Below are 7692 nucleotides of genomic sequence, written 5' to 3'. Positions count from 1 at the left end.
TAGACATCTTCGTTGCTTCTATTTATCTAATGTCTGTTCTGGCCCTAGGAGCTACAATTTGAATTAGTCTCCCTCCTATTTTATAGGCATCACCATTTAACACTATTGCAGTTTTCTTGGAACTAGACCAAAATAGAGAGGATAATTCTTCTTTCTGAGAAAGGATGGGCAAAGCCATGGAGTGAAAACTCCTTAGGACAGATTGTAGCTGGCTGGAAGACAAAGTGGTATAGATTTCTGTCACCAAAGAAGACTCTTGACATGTAGATACCTGTCTCGTAAAAAGTGTTCAATTTTTTATCTTTGCACTCTGAGTTCAGAAAGCATCTTTCTAACTCTTTCTGTGTCGACATGCTGGGGTTCAGGACTCTGTGCTCTATATTTTGTTTCCTTCAAGCATTTCATCTTTATTTCCACTTGCTCCTCTTCATCTTTTCTGGAAATTATGTTTTGCACAAAATGGCCAATTAATATTTCATCCAACATTTCAAGTCCTGTTTAATTTTTTAAGAGTCTGAATTCATCTAGGTTTTTTCTTTTTACATAAAGAATTCTTTTTCAGTAGCTATTAATAAGCAGTAATTAGCCACAAAGTAGCGCCCTTGGTATCCATGTTTTGTGATAATTAAGTGCGTGATCCTAGCCTTAAAATACGTGCATTGCACATTTCAGAATGTGTTAAGTTGGGCTGTGAAGCACATGGACCCACTACTCACGTCCACACCTGATTCTGGGAGCATCACTGGGAAACTTTGGACAGAAACATATGGAACATAAAGGGAAAATGGAAGGGCTGCTGTCGCTGATGGGACGAATGTGAGAAACACAAAAGCAACTGACGTCTTGAGACAAATATTTTTTCCAGTGGGCAATAAGATACTGAGAAAGAATAAACTTGATTGATATTTTCTACAATAGACATTCTTGTCCTAAGATCAGTGGAGAACTCGAAATCATTGAAAGTTCCCTAAGTTATTTCTACCACTTCAAATCCTCTCACAAGTCACATATTTAGCATGACAAGTTAGATGCAGTAAGTATTTTTTTTCTTTCAGTCGCAGTAGAGGGTATGGTAATGCAGCTTACTGTGAATCAAGACTATCATTTCACTAGGTAAGTCATGGTGGGGGAATAATGCATGGGATATCATATTTTGATAATACCTTTAAAAAATATTTTACCCCTCTCCTTACCACCTTCACAGGAGGCTTAGGCTTCTTAATTCTTTGATTTTAGATTCAACACACAACATGCTTTGGTCCGGGATGCCACGTGCTGGACATGAATTATACAAAATAATTTTGTACAATTGTACAAAATTTGATGTTCTTTTTTTGCACCTCTACTTTTAAGATGAGGAGATTGTACACCCACTAGCCTCCTGGTGAAATAAGAAACGTCTGAAGTAGAACTTACCCCAACGATCTGCCTAGAGCCATCTTAGCTATGTTGTCCCCAGAGCAAACACCACTAGTCAGCCTAGGCACACTCAAGGGGAACAATGCTTGTTGTTATATGCCACTGAGGTTTCACTTTATTTTTTGTTGTGCATTGCTACTTGACAACTACAGCCCATGAGTGCTCAGAAATCAGGCCAGAAAAACAGGCAAAGCCTCACTTATATGATGGATAAATAGAGTGCTTTTATGAATGAATAATTCTAAAGACTTTTAAGAAGAGTGAACTGGAATTCCAAGATAGGTAGGTCATTTCATTGAATCAGTAGGACATAAATTTTAACCCGAGGTGGTGGCAAATGTTTAAAAGATGAGAATGACAAAGGAAAGAGAATATACAACTTGTGATAACTAAGTTGTTCCTCAAACTGAACAGGAAAAAGCCATAGAACATATAATAGAACAGTGCTTAGTTGTGGGAGTAAATAATACAGCAGTCAAAGGTCTAAGATGTAGAATGGTTAACAGTGACCATGTTCTCTAACATAATATATGAAGGAAGAATAAGCAAGAGAAAAAAATCAATTCTACTCTGAATCTGGATCATGTGAAGTACTTGTACAGCACTCAGGAGAGACTGGCCATGAGATGATGAGAGGGGACATAACTGAACTTTGATGAAATAAGAACAGATAGGAGATATGTTTTCATGAATCATCAGCCTTCAAGAGTAAACTGAAATTAAGGGTGGAAGTGATTACCTAAACATAATATGATAAATGACAAAATTGTGAATTTGAGGGCAGAAATCCAGGGAACAGTAACACTTAGTAATTCTCAATAAAATAGTCATGTTGTTATGAAATGATGCAGACATTTTTCTCAAATATAGGTCTGAAAAAAAATCTCCATTATAGGGCAGCACCCATGGCTCAAAGGAGTAGGACACTGGCCCCATATGCTGGACATGGTGGGTTCAAACCCAGCCCCAGCCAAAATCTATAAAAAAACAAAAACAAAAAAACTCCATTATATTTGGCAATTCACTTCTATTAAGAATATTTTCAAGTTTATTTTCTTTGTAAAAATTAGAACTGAACATGAGGTTGGAATAAAGTGAGATGACAGGGACCTCAAGTGTATTTTGTGATTCATAAAGTTTAAATGAAAAGAGAAAAATAGAACATTATCCTATAAGAACATGGCATAGAAGGCAAGGAAGGACTTAATTTTTAGGGTGAGAGAACTTTAACATCTAATTCTTTACAGCTAGAGGCATGGGTGAAGATTGTGGATATGGGAAGAATATAATGTGGGACAGAGGAAATCAAAGAATTTAATGATTCTTAAATCTTTTTTTTTTTTTTTTTAGACAGAATCTCTCTCTGTTGTCCCAGGCTAAAGTGCCATGGCATCGTAGCTCTTAACAACTTTGAAGTCCTGGGCTCAAGTGATCCTCTTGCCTTAGCCTCTCAAATGCCTGGGTCTCAGGCCACAACACCTAACTAGTTTTCAATTTTTTTAGTAGAGAGAGGTCCTGCTCTTATTCAGGCTAGTCTTAAACTCCTGAGCTCAAGAGATCCTCCTGCCTCGGCCTCCCAATATGCTAGGATTATAGTGTGAGCCATCATGCCTGGCTGATTTTTAAAGATTCTTAGTGATGTGATATGATCTGCTAAAATTGATGAAGTAGGGGAAATTAAATGTAAGGCTCTTTGGAGGAATTAAGCGTAGAGTATGATAAGGAGCTTAGGTTAAGAATGTGTGACCCATTAACATGTAAGCAACCATCAGTCAAATGTGTTTGTGTTTGTGTTTCTGTGTATGTATTCAGTCAATATCTTTTTGTTTTTCAAATTATTTTTCACAAATGTTTTCATCATTGGCTTTTCAACTGGCAGTATATGAAAGAGACTATTCCACTGCATGAGTAATCTTAAAGTAGAATTCTATTTACACAGCACCCAAAGTCAATTCCAAATCTCCATTTCTGAAAACTTCAGAACCAACTTGGAATAGTAGAAAAAGGCTCAATGTAAGAAAGTCCTGTATTATAGTCCTGGGTCCTCCTCTTTCAAGCCTAAGAATATTGTTTCCTTCTGATTTTAGCTTAACCAGATAATACATCTTACAGTTATGCTTGAATGTATAAGTTCATACTCACATTTCTAGTAGGCCTATTTAAAAGCTTCTTTGTCTTTCTGAGTCTGAGTTTTCTCACCTCCAAATTTAGGATATCTTTATACTATAGAGTTATTGGAAAGTTCACATGAACTAATTAATGTATCTGAGGTCCATGTGTGAGTCAGTGTGTCTATAGAGACCTAAGTTAGTGATTGAAATTTAATGATTGAAAAGGTAGATTTCATTATTTACCCCCAACTTCCTTTCTTTCATTCAAATGTATAAAGCACTCCATATACACATTAAATATATTAACCACTCAATCTCTACTCTTCAAAGTTATTGTTATAATATACAAGACACAAAAATGTAAGTTAGCAACTAATTAATCATGGTAGCAAGAATTACCAAAAAGCATACAGATATTGTGAAGATATTAATTGAAGAATGAGTGAAGAATCTTCAAATTTGAAAACATAGAAACTGTTACTTATAGTAGTATAATAAATTAAATATGCTGAAAAAAAAAAAACTTTTGCTAACAAAACACCTAGAAATGTTGGGAAAATGCAACAAACATTCCCATGGATGCCTCGCTGAGATACCAATAAAATAAGAAATTCCATAAAGATCAAAAATGACAGGGTAGCTGAAACCAATAATGTAGGCAAGAAATGAGGTAAAGGCACTCTTATACATATTTCTTATACTGTAAATGTAGGGCTTTAGATTTTAAGATCTTTTCTGGAGACAGAGACAAATCATTGAATTTATACCAGGAGAGAAGTTAGATGAGACCCCTTCACGAAGTTAGAGAGCTCATCTACATGAGGGGATAAAACAAAAAATGCTTTTATGTGGTGTTTGAAATTTGAATGTTAATGACCTTCAGAGTCTGGGAAAACCCAAGTAGACAATTTTACATACTGTGGTCTCAGGATAATATTAGCTCTCCGACACTCAAAGTGTGGTCCACAAACATGTAGCAGCATCTGAACCATTTGGGAGCTTGTTAGAAATACAAACTCTTCTCCAGGCCTACTATCAAATTCTGTTTTTAAACATGATCCCAAGGTAGTTTTCAAGCATATTGCCTTAGTTTTCTACTGCTGTTGTAGCAAAATTAGTGGGACAATATGCTGTAACCTCAAACTGAACAGGAAAAAGCCATTATTATCTTATTGGAGATCAGAAGTCTTAAAATTAAGATGTTGGAAGCCAAGTTCCTGCTGGAAGCTCTAGGGGAGAATCTGCCTCTTTGCCTTTAGAGCTCCAGGAGGATCCTTGCATTCTTTGGGACCCTCCTCTATCTTTAAAAGCTGGCAATAGTTCTTTTCAATTTCAAATATTTCTTTTTCTTTCACCCCTTTTTCCATCATGAAATCTTCTTTCCCTACTATGACCTTAATTCTTCCCTCATAATTATAAGAATGCTGTGATTATACCAGGCTAACTTGGATAATTCAAGATCCTTAGCATAACCCTACCTGCAATTTCCCTTTGCCATATCGGGTAATATTTACAAGTTCTGACAATTAAGTTCATGAACTCATCCTAGAAAAAGTACTACATATATCATTGCTGAATATCACTACAGTCACCTTCAAAATACTCCCCTTCGGAAGCTATGCACAATGCTAGCACCTTGTCCACCCTTCAAAGCAATTTTGGAACTTTTTTTCTGGAGTGACTATCCCAGCTGTTGTCATATGAGGTCTGACAATTAAGTTAACAAACTTACAAGCGTGTGCTTACACTGGCAGCACTGCACAAACAACTTGTTAAAGTTTTATAACCTTGGTATATCAGTGTTTCACAGCTGTGTTCATGTCAACATGTTTGTGTCTTGCTGAATAGTGTTCATTATTGTTGTTTGTATGTTTTTGTGTGCTATATGATGATAGACCTTCATAGATAAATTTTAATGAAGACATGGTGTCTTTGGGGAGCGTCTGTTCTGTCTACAACAATTATTAAAAACTGCGCAGTGCTACATTAGAGAGCCTGAAAAAAGCAAGCTTAAATATTGTCTAAAGTAACTATAGTTCAACGTAGGTATTTTGAGATTGCCATTCAATCAGATCAGCTGATTAGGGATCCACAAGCAAGAATTACATAACAGCTGATGAAACAATACAGTATGTGAGACAGTCAGCAGAAAGAATAATTAACAGAAAAAACAAAATTCAGAATCAGAACCTCAGATGTTCATAAATGTGCTGATTTTGAATACAAAATCATGAATGTGACTTTCAAAAGCAAGTTGGCATATTAGGAGGGTAATCCAACCAACTGGGGTAAGTAGTCATTTAGAAAAAGAAGTGGGCAGACAGATGTCCATTTCTCACATATTTTAATATGGACATTTGAATTTATGTAATTCTGAAAATACTACATCATAAAGGCAAGTTGGATTTATTACACTGTATCAAGTCTCATCTAGGGTTTTATATCTTTCAAATAAATTAAATAAGTAAATATAAATAAAATTGAATGCATCAAAAGCTATACAGAAATCACGGAGGACTTCTAGTGTAGCCTGAATTATTACAAGACAATGAGTGGTTTACTACTGGTCCATGAAAAGATGACACAAAAATGTAAAGTGTTTTAAAAACTTATAGTAATGTGGCATTACTGAAATGTTCAAAGTGCATTATCAGACTTATCTTACTGAATAGAAAATAAATCAGTATGAATGTTGTTGATTTTTCATGATAAATTGTACTTAATATGAATTATGTACTACTCAAATCATAGTCTATGGTTAATCTGTTAATTTTAAAAATATAAAATAGTTTCAACATTTAATTATCTATATAACTTGCTTTTATAAATATCACTATTATCAAGACTTTAAAAATTTATGGTTTATAGTATTAGCTAAGTTTTGAAAGTAAGATTTATATAGTATTTATTTTTTCACCCAACTTTTTATATGGTGAAACAAGTTCACTTTGCTTTTTTGTCAAGCATTAGTATCAATTCTTTTGTTTATACCAGCAGTAGTTAGTCTAATGACAACTTTGCCAGTGATTTTAAACAAAGTAATTGATGCTAATTTTTCTTGAAAGTATGATCCTTTGGATATTAATTTTATAGTTGTGATTCATAACGTAGTGCTAGAATAACAGTCTATTCTTTGGAAGGGATGTACTGGATAATGAAGCAATTAATCTTACAAATTAAGTAGCATTTACATATAAAATAATGAGAAACACATTCAATGTCTAAAGAAACTTTGAAAGATAGGGTATTGAATTAAAACTCAAGGGGAAGATGATATTTAGTAATTCAAATTTAAGTGTTTCTTCTTTGAGAACTTTTTGTGATGTACATTAGGTTATAGACCAAAGCACCACATGAGGGGAAGATTATATCAAAGATTTGTTCCTATACATGTAGGGTAAATCTATGACAAAACAGGTAGGCCAAGTACAGTTAACAGCTATATTATAACTTGGCATACTCAGAAATTGGTTAATTATATAGAATGTCAACTCTTAGATCATAGAAGTCATCAAAGTACTTTTATTTCAATTTACACAATGTCCAGATATTGTTAAATCAATGGTTATTTGAGTAAAATGATGATAAAAATAATAGATTTTTTTTCTTCACCTTCAGACACAACTAGCTCTGAAAGGCATAACATCGAAGTATTACATTGTTTTGGACTTTAGTTTTGATGATGCAGTTGGGAAGACAGACAAAATTTATGAAAACATTCTGGCTGAGTTATCTAGTATACCAGTTATCTATTTCTGTATACACAGGAATGTGAGATGTTTCTCAGTGGGTAGTTCTTGGGATAGTTCATGAAGTGCAAGCTATCGGATGGGACTTCAGTCATCTAAAGACCCACATGGGGCCTGAAGGATCAGTTTACAACAACTCACATTGTTGTTGATACACTTCATTGTCAACAGTGAAGTTTCACTATTGTTCATTAGCTACTGATCAGTTCCTTGCTCTATTGGCCTCTTCCTCGCACTCCAACTTTGAGTGATCTAAGAAAGAATGTGAATAGTCACTCTTGCAACAGAAGCTGCAGTCGTATAATTTAAGTTGAAGTTGCACACCATCATATCTCACAAAGATCTGTCCTGGCACAGTGGAGAAGAAAAGTATATAAGAATGGCAATACTGGCTCGGCGCCTCTGGCTCAAGC

The sequence above is a fragment of the Otolemur garnettii genome, unplaced genomic scaffold, assembly GCF_000181295.1.
Source record: "Otolemur garnettii isolate 467f Iridium unplaced genomic scaffold, OtoGar3 scaffold00059, whole genome shotgun sequence".
NCBI lineage: Eukaryota > Metazoa > Chordata > Mammalia > Primates > Galagidae > Otolemur > Otolemur garnettii.
Note: the sequence above shows the minus strand (reverse complement) of the source record.